Source organism: Neoarius graeffei, chromosome 3 (genome assembly GCF_027579695.1).
Source record: "Neoarius graeffei isolate fNeoGra1 chromosome 3, fNeoGra1.pri, whole genome shotgun sequence".
Classification (NCBI taxonomy): domain Eukaryota; kingdom Metazoa; phylum Chordata; class Actinopteri; order Siluriformes; family Ariidae; genus Neoarius; species Neoarius graeffei.
This window is the reverse complement of record NC_083571.1, coordinates 53299428-53318261: the sequence shown is the minus strand read 5'-3', so window position 1 is coordinate 53318261 and position 18834 is coordinate 53299428.

Genomic DNA, 18834 nt, shown 5'->3' with positions numbered 1-18834 from the left:
CCTGTCAAATCCATCAACACAGAACTCCGGCGCCAACCCCGGGAAAGCGCGTGGAGTCTACTTCACGCGCTAATGTGGGGAGTACACCTACTAAGGGGTTGGTCTCAAAGTCCTTTCTCTTACCTGTGACAGTTAACTGCCTGCAGTCTGTCTGTGTTTTCAGCTTTAGTTGATTCCGGAGTAAGAGGAAATTTTATTCACGCCGAGCTGGTGGAGCAACTTCAGATTCCTGTGGAGCCTCTGCAAACACCGCTGAGACTGACTTCTGTCGATGGGGATCCTGTTGGAGAGGGAGTTGTTAACCGGGTCACGAAACCTATCAATATGACTGTCAGTGCTTTACATTCAGAGGAGATCAGGGTGGGTTTTTTTGTGTTATTTATTTATTTATTATATTAAACTCTTCAGAGTATGCTGTCTGTACCGTTACCTACTGTAACGGTAATTTCAACTACTATTAAAGGCCCCAATGCTAATGTTGCAATCTCTGTTCCCCCTGAATACAGCAATCTGCTAGAAGTGTTTTGCAAGAAAAGTGCTACTAAACTTCCTGCTCACAGAGAATATGACTGTTCTATTGAGTTGATGGACGATGCTATTCAACCTAAATCCAGAATTTATCCACTCACTCAAGAAGAGGAGAAAGTGATGGAAGAGTATATTCAGGAAGCTTTAGAATAGGGTTTCATCTGTCCTACATCTCCCGCAGCTGCAGGGTTCTTTTTTGTAAATAAGAAGGATGGGGGCTGCACTGATTGATTGATTATTGTGGTCTTAATCTAATTACTAAACCCTACTCTTACCCCTTGCCTTTGGTCCCTGTAGCTCTAGAACAACTTCGTGGAGCATACATTTTTTACTAAACTAGACTAAAGAAGCGCATACAATCTAGTCCTTATAAAGGAAGGTGATGAGTGGAAAACTGCATTCCTCACCACTAGGGGGCACTATGAGTATTTAATAATGCCCTTCGGGTTGCGTAATGCTCTGTCAGTGTTCCAAGCATTCATAAATGATGTCCTAAGGGATATGTTTGGTCATTGTTATTGATGATATCCTGATTTATTCCCCCAATCTCAAAACTCACATTCAACATGTTCGTTCGGTCCTTACTCGTCTGCTTGAGAATCAGTTATATGTGAAGGGGGAGAAGTGCGAATTTCATCTCCCTTCTACTTCTTTCTTAGGTTATGTCATCAGTTCAGAGGGTGTTGTTATGGATAATAGGAAGGTAGAAGCTGTAGCTAACTGGCCCATCCCTACTTCCAGAAAGGAACTCCAGCGATTTCTTGGGTTTGCTAACTTCTATCGCTAGTTAATTCGTAATTTCAGTAGCATAGCAGCCCCTCTTACCACTTTGTTGAAGGGAAATGCCAGAAAACAAACATGGAACCCTCAGGCACAGGAGGTATTTGAAACCCTCAAAATAGCTTTCACCTCAGCCCCCGTTCTGAAGCATCCCGATCCCACTCAGCCTTTCGTAGTAGAGGTGGACGCCTCTGAGGTAGGCACTGGAGCTGTGTTGTCCCAGTGCTTAGGTAATCCCTGTAAATTACATCCGATAGCCTTCTACTCCCATAAACTAACCCCTGCTGAATGCAATTATGGTATAGGAGATAGAGAATTGCTGGCCATGAAGCTGGCTTTTGAAGAATGGCGCCATTGGCTAGAGGGGGCTACACATCTTTTCCTAGTTTTAACGGATCACAAAAACCTTGAATGTTTACAGTTGGTTAAATGGCTCAACCCCCTTCAGGCTCAGTGGTCCTTATTTTCTCATGTTTCAATTTTTCCATGACATATCATCCCAGTTCCTGTAATACTAAAGCAGACACCCTTTCACATATATATCCCAGCCCCGAGTCCTCTACTGAGGTTGACAATGTGTTACCTCTGTCAGTCGTGGTCACCCCAATTAGATGGGAAATAGATGAAGAAATTGAAAAGGAATTAACGGTCACTCCTGCCCCTGAACCATGCCCCGTGGGAAAGAAGTATGTGCCTATCCAATGCAGGGACAAATTAATTACGTGGGCTCACTCCTCTTTAACTTCTGGCTACCTGGGGGAGACACGTACGCACCACTTATTGTCTGGCAGATACTGGTAATAATAAGTTCAATTTATATAGCACTTTTCTTAAAACCCAAGGTTGCTTTACAATAATAAGCAGAAGAAAAAAACAAACAAATAGAGGTCAGGTTATCATTCCAGTGGTGTAGCAGCCACAGTCCCACCAAAAGGCACACGAAAACAAGTCCCACACCGCCAGCACAGCCGCCATGACACTGCCAGCACAGCCGCCGTGACGCCGCCAGCAACATTGCTCGAACACCACGCCATGGATCCACAAAGCAAGCACAGAAGCACCGCCATGCAAAGTGCTGGTATGTCCCAAACCGCCTGCACAGCTGTCGCAACGCCACCAAGCAACATCGTTCGGAACATCATGCCAAGCATTAAAGCACAGCGCGCTGGACAACCACGATGTTAAAATGAGCAACAAGCTTACTGCAGTCCATAGCTGGGAGCACAGGCATCAACCACAGCGAACCAAGGCCTGGAGGGAACCGACGCCCAAAACTGGGTCCAGAGCTACACCACCACCGGCGGACGAAAACACTCAAACATCAAACACAGAAAAAAGAAAAAAAGGAGAGGAAAAAAAAAACTCCGGTGAGAAGCGGCAGCCAGAATACGCATGACGTACTCTCAACCGGAAGTGGTGGGAGAATATGCTGTCAGATATTCATAGGTTTGTTTCCTCATGCACCACTTGTTCTAAATGCAAAACACCCAAGACTCTCCCTGCTGGTAAACTAATGCCCTTGCCTGTCCCTTCTTGTCCATGGTCACATTTAGCCATAGAGTTTGTTATTGATTTGCCCCCCTCACAGAGCTACACGGTCATCCTGACCATTGTTGATAGGTTCTCACGAGGAGTTAGATTTATTCTCTTCGTTAGCCTACCTACAGCCTTTCAGACAGCTGAAGCTATTTTCAACTATGTGTTCTGTATATCTGGTATTCCTGAGGAGATAGTATCAGATCGAGGGCCTCAACTCACCTCTCGTGTGTGGACAGCATTCTTTGAGAGACTGGGAGTTAACGTAAGTCTCACGTCTGGTTACCATCCTCAGTCTAATGGTCAATGCAAAAGAGTGAACCAAGAACTAGGAAAATTTTTGAGAATTTATTGTCACGATAATCAAGCTGGCTGGCTAAAATATTTACCCTGGGCAGAAATGGCTCAAAATTCATTAATTAGCTCTGCTACAGGATTAACACCTTTTCAATGTATGCTGGGTTTCCAACACCCCCCCCCCCCCCCCCAATGCTGACGATCTTGCTGTTGACAGTTGGATGCAGCGGAGTGAGCAGATCTAGGAGCAGATGCACCAGAGGATTGAGAACGTCCTTCGCCGACACAAGAGGCTGGCGGATCATCACAGAGGTGACACACCTACCTACCTCCCTGGGGACTGAGTGTGGCTGTTGACCTGGGATTTCAGGTTTCCTGAGGGAAGTAGCAAATTATTGCCCAAGTACATTGGTCCGTTTAAGATTCTCCAGAGAATCAATGAGGTTACTTACAAAGTAGATCTGCCTGTGCATTACTGTTTCTAACTCGTTTCATGTATCTCTCCAGAAACTTGTTGTCTCAGGTCCGTTGGATGAGGCCACACCCAATGTCACGCCCCCACCTTCGGTGTATATGGAAGGTGCTCCGGTGTATGCCGTCCGTCAGTTGCTGGACTCCAGGAGGAGAGGAGGGACTCTGCAGTATCTAGTGGACTGGGAGGGCTATGGGCCCGAAGAGCATTGCTGGGTTCCTGCCTGAGATGTCCTGGATCCGGGGAGGTGGAGGAGTTCCATCAGCATCATCCATAGAAGCCCACGCCTCGGCCTAGGGGCTGTCCCAGGCGCCATGTGTCCAACCTCCCGGTAGTCTGCGCAACAGTGGTTCCAGTGGTCATCCGCGGCGACGGCCCTCTGTCCAGCACCGCGGCAGTTCTGGTAGTTCACTCAGGAGTGTTCACGGCAACGTGGGCAGAGGACGTCATGGTCGTCCTCGTTCCTCTGCCTCCTTGGGGGGGGTAACTGTCATGCTTCCGGGCTCACCCTCCATCTGCACCAACCCTCAGGACTCCATTTCCCATAATCCCCCTCACACACCAGTTACTATCACATGTACTCAGTCAACCAATCCAGAACCATGTTGTAGAAGCGCATCACCTGAATTCTAATTTCAATCACCTGTACCTATTTGTCTGTTTGTATTTATACTCTTTTGTCTGTCTTGTCCATTGCGCAGTATTGTCTTCTATCCTAATACTGAGCGTTCTTGTATGGTTTGTTTCTCTGTGTATGACCTTTTTTGCCTTCCGTTTTTTTCCGATTGCCTAGCCTTTTTGTTTTGGTCGCCTGTATCTCTTGGTTCCTGTTCTTTTTTTTTTTACTACTGCCTGTTTTCTGACACCGATTTGCTTTGCCCATGTTACTATTTTGGTTATTCTAGGTTTTGACCTGGCTCGACTTTTGTACATTGACTTCGGATTACCATTCTCACATTAAAGCCTTGATTGTATTGAAAATCCACGAGCGTCTGGTTCATCACAGTCACGTTACAGTTTTTCTCTTGTAAATATGCATGAAGAATATATAGTGAAGTTTTGGTCACTTTTCGGGTGTTCAGCGTGTCTTTAGTTTCAGTTTATTTATTTAGTGCTTGAACCTAGCACTGGATTAGCCTCGTCTTCTCTCTCTCCCGGCCGACAAAGAAATGATCGTGCGCATGTGCAACAGAAAAGTTTTGTCATTGAATCTTCACATGAGCTCTGACGTGTGACGTTGTGTTGTCTTGACAATGTGCAATATTGTAACAATATTGCATGCTCATTCTCCATTGGGGAGAGTGGCGTAATACATGGAGGATAAGCAATATGATAATATTGAATGCCATCAATCAACCTGCTAGAAGGGAATAGAATGCATGTTTTTATTCCATGGAAACAGTGGCCTGTATGTATAATAATTCCTGATATTTCACTCCGATGATGCCACTCCTAGTGTTTTCCCGCTGACTTGACGTGCGTTGTCAAAATGGTGAACCGGTTCAAAATGAAAATTCTTTTGTTTAACTTGCATGTATTTGGTGGTGTGGGTTTTTTTTTGTGTGTGTGTGGATGTGCCCATATAATATAAAGAACATTACACAGTTGTGTGAAGATATCAGGTTTATCTTCTCATGTTAAAAATATTCATGACTCGAAGATAAACTTCCTATCTTCATGTAACCGTGTAATATCCTCTATATATTTTCTCAGTACCGTTGTATTCTGTGACCAGTCATGAATGGGTATTTCGAATTGGATGGGGAATAGCTAGCACCTATGTGCAGTACATATCCACACTCCACACTGTTTTACAACAGTCATCTTATTACCTAGTTTCACACTGCCTTAACCCTTCAAAGGACAGGCTCTGTGTCTTCTATTCCATATGTGCTATGTAAATGTAATAGGCCAATGGCAAACAATCAGCAGACACTGTAATTCCAGTATTAATGATAATTTATTAGTATGCTTTTTAAGATTAATGAATTTTGATCAGGTATTATATTAGTATTGGCTTCTTCTAGAATGTTTTAAGTTCTATAGTAACAATTTCCATAAGGACTTAACAACAATTTTTAAAAATGTACATGTAAACTTAAATATAATTGTTGATATAATTTTCTATGAGTTTCCATCCACCTGCTGTTTTCTGCAGTCCTCTAATTTTCTATGAGTGTCATTGTTTTGTAACAGTCAGATATAAAGCTGTAACGTTCTTAACTGTGGAACTGTAACTCAGTGTTTTCTGACATTGGACAGAGGGATTAGTGGTTTCTTGCTAACATAAGCTGCATTTTTTTCTTATTAACTTCACTAGAATCGGAAGATAGGCTGTTGATTGACTTGTTTTGTGGAAGTAACAATAAAATGATAACATGTTCGACAAAGAAAAAAGCAAGAAAGAAAAAATTTGCATTGGCAAGTTGTTGTGGTATAAAGATAAATGAGCAATGCCAGCATTATGGACGTGACACTTGAACTCAAAATGGCAACAAATGACCCAGTGCATGTTTTATTGTCTCCCAGTATTTAAACAGGTGTTGCATATTTTAAGGCTGTACCATACTGGAGAAGTGATAGAACAAGAACAATTCCCATAGTACATCTAGGACATGCCAGAAAATGCCAATAAAAGATGCGTTATGGATGTGACAGAAAAAATATCACTTTTCTTGGGTGACTGTACGTTTTTATCAAACTCTGTGAAATTGTAAACCTAATGTCGAAATGGAGATATCCATTTGATAGAGGGATCCAAGGTGAATATTAAAAAATCTTTGTTTAAAATATTTTGTATTTCATGCAGAGTTTCGGAAGGAAAAGTCAGCGTTATGGATGTGACGAAATTCCGTTATGGATGTGATGCGTCTGAAATAGACATGGCATACAGTGGTGCTTGAAAGTTTGTGAACCCTTTAGAATTTTCTATATTTCTGCATAAATATGACCTAAAACATCATCGGATTTTCACACAAGTCCTAAAAGTAGAGAAAGAGAACCCAGTTAAACAAATGAGACAGAAATATTATACTTGCTCATTTATTTATTGAAGAAAATGATCCAATATTACATATCTGTGACTGGCAAAAGTATGTGAACCTTTGCTTTCAGTATCTGGTGTGACCCCCTTGGGCAGTGATAACTGCAACTAAATGTTTGTGGTAACTGTTGATCAGTCCTGCACACCGACTTGGAGGAATTTTAGCCCATTCCTCCGTACAGAACAGCTTCAACTCTGGGATGTTGGTGGGTTTCCTCACATGAACTACTCACTTCAGGTCCTTCCACAACATTTTGATTGGATTAAGGTCAGGACTTTGACTTGGCCATTCCAAAACATTAACTTTATTCTTCTTTAACCATTCTTTGGTAGAATGACTTGTGTGCTTAGGGCTGTTGTCTTGCTGCATGGCCCACCTTCTCTTGAGATTCAGTTCATGGACAGATGTCCTGACATTTTCCTTTAGAATTCGCTGGTATAATTCAGAATTCATTGTTCCATCAATGATGGCAAGCCGTCCTGGCCCAGATGCAGCAAAACAGGCCCAAACCATGATACTACCACCACCACGTTTCACAGATGGGATAAGGTTCTTATGCTGGAATGCAGTGTTTTCCTTTCTCCAAACATAACGCTTCTCATTTAAACCAAAAAGTTCTATTTTGGTCTCATCCATCCACAAAACATTTGTCCAATAGCCTTCTGGCTTGTCCACATGATCTTTAGCAGACTGTAGACAAGCAGCAATGTTCTTTTTGGAGAGCAGTGGCTTTCTCCTTGTAGCCCTGCCATGCACACCATTGTTGTTCAGTGTTTTCCTGATGGTGGACTCATGAACATTAACATTAGCCAATGTGAGAGAGGCCTTCAGTTGCTTAGAAGTTACCCTGGGGTCCTTTGTGACCTCGCCGACTATTACACGCCTTGCTCTTGGAGTGATCTTTGTTGGTCGCCCACTCCTGGGGAGGGTAACAATGGTCTTGAGTTTCCTCCATTTGTATACAGTCTGTCTGTCTGTGGATTAGTGGAGTCCAAACTCTTTAGAGATGGTTTTGTAACCTTTTCAAGCCTGATGAGCATCAGCAACACTTTTTCTGAGGTCCTCAGAAATCTCCTTTGTTCGTGCCATGATACACTTCCACAAACATGTGTTGTGAAGATCAGACTTTGATAGATCCCTGTTCTTTAAATAAAACAGGGTGCCCACTCACACCTGATTGTCATCCCACTGATTGAAAATACCTGACTCTAATTTCACCTTCAAATTAACTGCTAATCCTAGAGGTTCACATACTTTTGCCACTCACAGATATGTAATATTGGATCATTTTCCTCAATAAATAAATGACCAAGTATAATATTTTTGTCTCATTTGTTTAACTGGGTTCTCTTTATCTACTTTTAGGACTTGTGTGAAAATCCGATGATGTTTTAGGTCATATTTATGCAGAAATATAGAAAATTCTAAAGGGTTCACAAACTTTCAAGCACCACTGTATGTTTAGAAAATCAGCAATTTAACCACCATAACCCTTTGAAAAACTCTCTAAATATCAGCTAAAACTATCAAAGTTCTTAAATAATATTTAGGATGGCTATTGTTTTGCTGTTTTGTGGATTTTAGCATACATTTCTGTGGCTTGTGGCAATAATATAGAATTGTACATGATCAAAGTTGATTTTAGCTTGGGCTTTACATTATAAGAAAGAAAGACTGACATATTAAGGCGAAGGGAACAATTCTTGTGACAAATTGGTTCAACTTATTCACATCTGTAAAATACAGGCCTAGGCGATATCTCCCGGAGTGGTTTTGATGTATTACATGTTGCTTTATTTTTGCATGGTGAGGTTGACATTTACATGGAATTGCCCAAATAAAACTTAGAGCTGTAATGCTTAGAGTTTTAATGAAAATGACTGAGAGAGGGCTGTATTTTGAAGATAAAAAAGGATTTGTTTTGTCTAAACATTGTGCTCCTCATTCATTGCTAATAACCTATAATTGCCCCTCTGGGATGCCATTCAAAGTTCACCATTTCATACAGTAGGTCACTGTTCTCTGACTTCACTGGTGGAAAACTCTAAAGCAACACACTGTACCAGCAAATCATCTGTGCTTTTTTTTCTTTTCTTTCAGTCTCCTGCTTAGTGGCAGCTCCGACTGACACTCATTGGCCACTTTATTAGGAACACCCATCCACCTGCTGTATTCTGCAGTCCTCTAATCAGCCAAATCTCTTGACAGCAGCACAATGCATAAAATCATGCAGATACAAATCAAGAGCTTCAGTTAATGTTCACTTCAAACATCAGAATGGGAAAAATTGTGCTCTCGAAGTGTGGCTTTCACTGTGGCATGGGTGTTGGTGCCAGATGGACTGGTTTGAGTATTTCAGAAACTGCTGATCTCCTGGGGTTTTCACACACGACAGTCTCTAGAGTTTACACAGAATGGTGCAAAAAACATCGAGTGAGCGACAGTTCTGTGGGTGGAAATGCCTTGTTGATAAGAGAGGTCAGAGGAAAATGACCAGGGGTGGGTTTCCTAAAAGCATCGCAGCACAGAGATTATCATTAAGTGGTAGTGTGAGCTGCACAATGAACACCCTCTCTCCTAGTTAAGACACTCTTAGCGTTAAGAGGCTTTTGGGAAACCCACCCCAGATTGGTTCGAGCTGCCAGGAGGGATAATCACTCTTTACAGCCATGGTGAGCAGAAAAGCATCTCAGCATGCAACAGCAAAAGAACACGTTGGGGTCCACTCCTACCAGCCAAGAACAGGAATCTTAGAATCAACAAGTTCCTATTACAGTGGCCGGTGAGTGTATGTGCTATAATGTCATTTGGAAGTCAAAGTATTGATTTAAATCTGTACCTCCTATTTTTTTCTCCCAGCCTTTTCTTTTGTTTCTGTTAAAGTGGATCAGCAAGACGGCACAACTACAGTGGTGCTTGAAAGTTTGTGAACCCTTTAGAATTTTCTATATTTCTGCATAAATATGACCTAAAACATCATCAGATTTTCACACAAGTCCTAAAAGTAGATAAAGAGAACCCAGTTAAACAAATGAGACAAAAATATTATACTTGGTCATTTATTTATTGAGGAAAATGATCTGATATTACATATCTGTGAGTGGCAAAAGTATGTGAACCTCTAGGATTAGCAGTTAATTTGAAGGTGAAATTAGAGTCAGGTGTTTTCAATCAATGGGATGACAATCAGGTGTGAGTGGGCACCCTGTTTTATTTAAAGAACAGGGATCTATCAAAGTCCGAGCTTCACAACACATGTTTGTGGAAGTGTATCATGGCACGAACAAAGGAGATTTCTGAGGACCTCAGAAAAAGCGTTGTTGATGCTCATCAGGCTGGAAAAAGTTACAAAACCATCTCTAAAGAGTTCGGACTCCACCAATCCACAGTCAGACAGATTGTGTACAAATGGAGGAAATTCAAGACCATTGTTACCCTCCCCAGGAGTGGTCGACCAACAAAGATCACTCCAAGAGCAAGGCGTGTAATAGTCAGTGAGGTCACAAAGGACCCCAGGGTAACTTCTAAGCAACTGAAGGCCTCTTTCACATTGACTAATGTTAATGTTCATGAGTCCACCATCAGGAGAACACTGAACAATAATGGTGTGCATGGCAGGGTTGCAAGGAGAAAGCCAATGCTCTCCAAAAAGAACATTGCTGCTCGTCTGCAGTTTGCTAAAGATCATGTGGACAAGCCAGAAGGTTTTGTGGACGGATGAGACCAAAATAGAACTTTTTGGTTTAAATGAGAAGCGTTATGTTTGGAGAAAGGAAAACACTGCATTCCAGCATAAGAACCTTATCCCATCTGTGAAACATGGTGATGGTAGTATCATGGTTTGGGCCTGTTTTGCTGCATCTGGGCCAGGACGGCTTGCCATCGTTGATGGAACAATGAATTCTGAATTATACCAGCTAATTCTAAAGGAAAATGTCAGGACATCTGTCCACGAACTGAATCTCAAGAGAAGGTGGGCCATGCAGCAAGACAACGACCCTAAGCATACAAGTCGTTCTACCAAAGAATGGTTAAAGAAGAATAAAGTTAATGTTTTGGAATGGCCAAGTCAAAGTCCTGACCTTAATCCAATCGAAATGTTGTGGAAGGACCTGAAGCGAGCAGTTCATGTGAGGAAACCCACCAACATCCCAGAGTTGAAACTGTTCTGTACGGAGGAATGGGCTAAAATTCCTCCAAGTCGGTGTGCAGGACTGATCAACAGTTACCGGAAACGTTTAGTTGCAGTTATTGCTGCACAAGGGGGTTACACCAGATACTGAAAGCAAAGGTTCACATACTTTTGCCAGTCACAGATATGTAATATTGGATCATTTTCCTCAATAAATAAATGACCAAGTATAATATTTTGTCTCATTTGCTTAACTGGGTTCTCATTATCTACTTTTAGGACTTGTGTGAAAATCTGATGATGTTTTAGGTCATATTTATGCAGAAATATAGAAAATTCTAAAGGGTTCACAAACTTTCAAGCACCACTGTAGATTGCCTGTACCGAGTGCTGTCTTTCTAACAACTTTGATGTAGATTGATGATGTTGTGATGTACAGTCTGTTGCCAGACCACACTGTTGAGGCTGCGGAGGTGGGAAAAGGAAAGAAGTTGGCAACCAGCAAGCACAGACATACCATGCTGGTGTTTCCCTTGACAAGGTGCTGCTTTAGGCACCTGACTATGGTGCCTGTATCATGGGCAGCTACAGTTCTCACATTGTTCATTATTTCCCTTGTGTGATTGATGTACATGTGTTTGTTTGTTTGTTTGTTTGTTTGTTTTTGCTCCCCTCCCCTAGAGTGATCTGTCAGTTAGATTAACCACATCTATAACAACTGATTCTGGCTTTCCAGCAATAATAAGCACTTAAAAATCACACTTAAGTAACTCTCCATAATAGAACCTGCACCTGAGATATGGTTATTTATATTACATTGTCTGTCTATTAATCATTCAGCAGCCAGAAATATATTCTTCTAGAACCATAGCATCTATGAATTTTTATCGGAGCCATTATAAACCATTAAGTAAGCCTGTTATCAATAAAGATTAATTAGTGACAACTGCAATCAAGCGCTCTCAATTTATGTGTCTTTTTCCCCCACAAGAAGGAGGGCATCAGTAACACTGGCGCCAGCAGCCATCATTGTGAACTATCATCTCAAATCTTATGCAGGACAGCATGTGTGAAGATGTTCAATATTCAATACAATACAACACTACGTAATCATTTTAGCACAATAAAATGCATCAGGGTGAGGTTTCACCCACTGGACCCAAATATGTCCATTATCATACAGCATCTCATCTCATTATCTGTAGCCGCTTTATCCTTCTACAGGGTCGCAGGCAAGCTGGAACCTATCCCAGCTGACTACGGGCGAAAGGCGGGGTACACCCTGGACAAGTCGCCAGGTCATCACAGGGCTGACACATAGACACAGACAACCATTCACACTCACATTCACACCTACGGTCAATTTAGAGTCACCAGTTAACCTAACCTGCATGTCTTTGGACTGTGGGGGAAACCGGAGCACCCGGAGGAAACCCACGCGGACACGGGGAGAACATGCAAACTCCACACAGAAAGGCCCTCGCCGGCCACGGGGCTCGAACCCGGACCTTCTTGCTGTGAGGCGACAGCGCTAACCACTACACCACCGTGCCGCCCATCATACAGCATGCTGTTTTTTTTTTCCATTTTTTTTAAGCCAGCTGTGATGAGAGAGTTGCATCTTAGCTTAAACTTTTTCACTGTTATCTTGAGTGAATTACATGACTCATGACGGAATTTCAAGTGAGCAAGAAGGCTGATCATCTACAAAAAGTGTTCCAGTTCTCTCTTTGGCTTTTAAAAACGTTATTACAGATAATTTCTATCACTGCAGTACAGTGTAATTATGATAATGATCTTCTAATAGGGTGATACTCAACGCTGAGGACTAAATTGCAAGAAATAGATGCTGTTCATGAGATTTAATTATCTGTGTGTGTGTGTGTGTGTTCCACTCATACTGTCAAGGGCTTGGTCTGATCATGAAAAAGTTCATTAAGAGCGTTCAACCAATTCACTGTCTTATTATTGCATCTGTTTTGTCAGTCAGGCAGACATTATTTTTTCCTCAGCAAAAAGTGTATTTTTGGTCAAACCTAAAAGACAGTCGACTAACCGAATGGACAATCATTGCCTGTTTAAGGCATAATACATGGCATGGCATGGCATGGCATGCTGTTACAGGAAATTAATCGATGATCATGGAGTGCAATACGTTCCATTACCAGCCCAGTGATCTTTTCCTACAACAGCAAGTTACTAATTGATTTATTCCTCTCATGCCACATCTATTTGTCAATGCATTAAATAATGTATTCGAGAATGACTTAACTATTTATAGTTACTCTTAATTTTGTGGACCAGCCATGAGATATGTTAGCTCCTGTCATCACTTGGCAGTGATAGCAGCGATCACGTTATAGCAGCTGGTTCCCTCAGCTGGTGCCTCTCTCTTTTTTTTCTCTCGCTTGAAGGAAATAACACATAAAAGTAGCTTTTATATTACTGAACAAACAGGAAGTGCAAAATCCTGAAGACTTTCCTCTGGCTGAAAACATACTGACTGTTACAAAGGGCTGATGCTGGAATCTCCTTACAGAAAGCTTTACCAGATCAATAATTATATACTTTTTGTTAAATGGGCAGCGCATTTTACATTTAAGGGATGTTTTAATCTGTAGATTAAGATTATTCGAAGCATCCACCATACAAGTTACTGTGAATAAGTTGTTACTACAGAACTACAGAAATGCCATTATAGAAAGAGCACCTGTGATAAACCTGTGATTTGAATCATCTCTGGAACTTCTATCAGAACTGCTGTTACAGAAAATTAATCAACACCTTCTGACTAATTAGAATCAAGAATTCAACTGCACTGTGGTATAAATTGGGAATGAAACGGACATGGCCCAGTTCAGATCAACATGAAATTATAAAGGTTACGATCTGCTACTTTATTATACAATATGGATATGAGTGTTTTACTGGGAAATATACCACTTGTATTTTTCATACAAGCTACGTCCGGGACATGGAGAACCAAAACTGTGACGTAAATCTCTATGTGTCACTTGTGAAGAAATTGATGAATTGTTTTGATAAATTTGGGTACTTTGTGTTTGTGAATGTGTCTATATAATAAACATAAAATCACATGTTGGCTTGAAGAGATGAAGTTTATCTTCTCGTGTTGAAAAACTCACATTTTACGTATGAAATACATTGCAGATCTGAGTAACGTATTTCCTGATATTTCACTCCAATGATGTCACTCCCAGTGTTTTCCCACTGACTAGACGCATGCTGTCAAAATGGCAAACTGGTTTAAAATTAAAATTCTTTTGATTAGCTTGCTTTTTTTTTGGGGGGGGGGGGGGGGGTCCATATAATACAAAGAACATTACACAGTGGTGTGAAAATATGAAGTTTATCTTCTCATGTTGAAAAATAGATCACTCGTTCACTTCGCTCACTCATGAAATATCCATTCACCACTCGAAGACAAACTTCATATATCTTTGCACCACCGTGTCACAGAATTCTTCCTACTTCCTATCTTCACATTTCTGCTCCAGCTTGTTGCTCATATTTCATGATCTTAGTATTATGATGTTCTATCTAAATGGAACTCTATCCTGGTCTATTATACAGTTATTAGTGAAAAATCAGATTATTCAGGAACTGTGGTGAAACTAATAGAATAGGAAGATGGGTGTTTGCTGATGGATCCTCTGTGTGTCTGCTGCTTATTCGACTGTTGCAAAGTCTTGTATGTGATAGGCCTCACCATTCCTAAGCCGTGTTCCTTGTCACAAAGATTCACCAATATGAATCCCATTATTTACCATATTTATAGCATACCATATGCCAATCAAATCAACTTATCACTTTATACTCATTGCATTTCAAAAGAAAAATCTCATCTCATTATCTCTAGCTGCTTTATCCTGTTCTACAGGGTCACAGGCAAGCTGGAGCCTATCCCAGCTGACTACGGGCGAAAGGCAGGGTACACCCTGGACAAGTCGCCAGGTCATCACAGGGCTGATATATATATATATATATATATATATATATATATATATATATATATATATATATATATACTATATTTGTGTGTGTATTAGACTAGTTTTTTTTTTTTTATTAAATTGTTAAGATATTACTAGTGAGCTCAATATTCTCCAAGAACATACATTCCCACAGCCCCACTTTGGCCTTGATCTACCTCTGACCTCCTTTGTATCCTCTGAGCAGCTTTTGTGCTTTCTATGTTTATAATATTTTTCCCTGCATTCTTCCTGACATGTTTTCCAGAGCGCTCATAATTTATCATTCATTCATCATCAATAACCTCTTTATCCTGGTCAGGGGAACAGTGCTGGTGGGTGTGAGATGAGAACATGCTCCGACTGGGACACCAATCCATCACAAGGTAACATGAACCCGTACATTCACACAGCTTCAATCAATTGATTAATTTGTTTAAACAAAGATGTTATAAGGACATGTGGGTGAGTGAATGATCTCTTGAGTAATTATTTGTTAATTTCTACATTTTATATGTGATAAACTGTACATATAAAATACGTACATACAAGCATGGCCTCTGTCCATGTAAACATTAGTTAAAAAGGGGTTTGTGTTTGTGAATTTGTCATTTCCAGGAAAAGGGATATGGTTTCTGTCCCTGTCAGTCCCACTGAGGGAGGCGTGGATTCTCTCCCTGTCAGTCCCAGTAAAAGAGGTGTAGCCTGTTTCTATGTTAGTCATAGTTAAAGAGGCATGGCCTTTGTGCCTATTAGTTCAAGCAAAGGGGGCATGGTCTCTGTCCATGACGGTCTCAGTCAAGGCAGCATGGGCTCTGTTCCTGTTAGGCCAGGGAGGGAGGCGTGCCTCTGTTCCTGTAAGGCCCAGTGAGGGAGGAGTGTCTTTGTTCCTGTCAGACTGAATGAAAAGTTGTGGACTCTGTTCCTGTCAGCCTCAGTTAAGGGGGAGCATACCCTCTGTCCTGGTAGTCCCACTGAAAAGGTGTTGACTCTGTCCCTGTCAGTCTTAGTTAAGGGGGCATGCTCTCTGTCCACGTTAGTTTCAGTTAAGGGGGCGTGCCCTCTGTCCCTTTCAGTGTCAGTTCAGTGGGCGTGGCCTCTGGTTCTGTCAGCCTCAGTCCCTATCAGGACAGGAATACCTAGCTCCTCTACAAAGTTACCACTTTTTTTCCCCTGAAAATGGAATACATAACTAAATCACATTTAATCTTTGACTTGTTAAAGACACTGAGTTACATTACAGGCATTTAGCAGACGCTCTTATCCAGAGTGACGTACAACATGTGCTGGGGAGCAGTTGGGGGTTACGTGCCTTGCTCAAGGGCACGTCAACCATTCCTGCTAGTCCAGGGAATCAAACCGACGACCTCAAAAGCTGCTTCTCTAACAATTAGGCTATGGTTTCCCCATGAGTTCTCTATCATATAGTCTCACAAGGAGGAATACATACCCAGTCACCATTTTTCTTTGTTCCTCATTAGTTGTTTTACTTTCTTTATCCTAATCATGTTTTGAATTTTCTTCATTATTATCCTGGCCTGCATGTTATGGTTCAGAGTAAATGCCTCCTGTGTCCTGAAGACAAAAATGATATATTATGTTGTAGTTTCCAATAACTCTAAATACAGTTTTGGTCTTGGCTGTGTTTTGTGAGAACTTCTGTAACAGCATTATGTAGCTCTAACTCAATAGGTTTACCACTGGCACTGCTGCCTACTTGTTTGTTTTCTTCTTCTGAAGGCTGGATTTTGTTTTCTTAATTATCTTTTTCTATTTCCACACCAATACCTGAAAGTTATTGCTGTGATTTCTGCACGACATCAGAGAGCATATTAACATTCTGGGGCCTTGGTGTAGAGTACAGTGCTGTGGAGGACTACAGTGTGTTATTCCCAGAAGGTCAGTGCTCTCTCCTTGTCACATCTACTTTGCAGGGTTTAAAACACACACACAGGTGTAGGAATGTGATAGGGTCATATACAAGTCTTTAGTGCAGTCCATGCACACAAGCACATACTTATTTAAGATTATTTATAAATAAAAAAAGAAAGAAAACTCTGTTTTTTTTGGTTTATAGGTTACAGACGGATGCCTGTTTGTCTGAAAGTACACTTTGTCATTTAGTTTTAAATAAACAGAAGTGTGCACAGATCCACTCCAAACAATGTGTGAATAATTAATAAACCTTATATTGTATTAAACTAAAAGCCCAGGCTGCCATCAACAGGATCGACTTATCCACAGCCTCTTAGATACAGAGTGGTCTATCCTCACTTTATATTCTAAAAAGTTCATCAGATTGATATTTATTAAGGATATCAAGTTCAGAGTACCTTTTTTTTCATTCAAACTCTTGCTATCATTTCAAGACCCAGTTAATTGTGGTTATCTGGACAGCAAGGTTGCCATGTTGAATCCTAATGATGCAAACAATCCAAACTATCTGTATTTTTCCCCCCAGTACATGGGTATTAAACAGGCATATCATAAATTCTAGTTTCCAACATTTCCATCCGTATTAACAGCTAAACCTCCCAATTTAGACTTTTCCAGTGTTTCTCATTCCAGCCTTTTGTAAAGGTTAGAGCAATCAAGTTGTCCTACTTTCAGTGGAAGGTACGTAAGAACAGGACTGGGACAATTTGGGCTGATAGGTTGCAGGCCAAAATTTATTCCATGTCCATTAAACTATGAAAAAGCACCTGGAATGTTTCATATTAAAAGATGTTGAATGGTATATTTAGCCCTTTTATTATTATTATTTTGTTCGTCTTTTCAAATGGTATCAAACTAATACCACCGAGCATATAGTTTGGGTGAAGAAATAGATTTTTTTTCTTCACGATAAACTGAAGGAGTCCCTGTTAAATGTAGAAAATAATGACAAACCACCTCAAACATTTCTCACCCTGACACCAGGATCAGACTACACAAATTCAGCCTGATTTTGACATGATTTTTTTGTGGATGACAAATTTCCAGCGTCAGGCCTGAATCTGAATGTCAGAAACCTTGGAGTGATGTGGAGTCTGGGATGTCCCATGACACCCTGATGAAATTTCTAGCACACAATCTCAATTTTTTGTTTTTTTTTTCCCCCCATTTTCTAGCCTAGTTTGACAACTCCTACAACATGTTTCTTGACATTCCTTCTGTAACCATGATTGACAATTTCTTGACCCTCCTCCTTGACGACGCACAAGGACTTGAACCATGGTCAGGATCAAAACTTGTCGTGCTGCTAGTCTCCTGACAAGACATGGCAAGAATTTATGGAACAATGATCGCCTAATCTGACATGGTGATCATCATGAAAGACAGAAATATCATGTAGTCAGATACCAGCATTACAAGTCCATTTTTTTCTCCACACAGTTCAACCGAAAGTTAGTTTTAAATTCTGTGGGATTAAGAGTAAAGTGTGTTGAAATGGTAAATATATAGGGTGTCCCAAAAAATGTACTCACTTTTTAAATTACAATAAATGCATTGTTTATTGACTTAGAAACAAGAGTAATGGTTAAATGCATGTTTACAAATGTTCAAACTGATGACCATCGCGTTCCAAATACAGCCAATATCATGGACCAATGGATTCAATGTGAGTACATTTTTTTGGGACCCTGTATATTATATCCCTCATCATACCCCATACAGGGATTGGCCAAGAATGACTCACGTGACATAAAATAGTTCCACCATTGATTAAGCAATGTATCTCATAATGTAATAAATAAATAAATAAATAAATATGGTGTGGATATGGTATACCCTGGATATACTATGAACCGATGTCACAATTTCAAGCTTTATGGCCGACTCGAGTCACAGCTGTGGTTCCGCGAGCATTTCTATCTGTGTAGATCTACATATCATGATCATGCCTAGTGAGGCAGAGTTAGACCTCTAATATTTTTTCAGGTTTATTTCTAATTCTTTGTAGTTAACACCAAGTTTGTAATTTTTGATGGGGGATATAAATCAAAGGGGCGGCACGGTGGTGTAGTGGTTAGCACTGTCGCCTCACAGCAAGAAGGTCCAGGTTCGAGCACC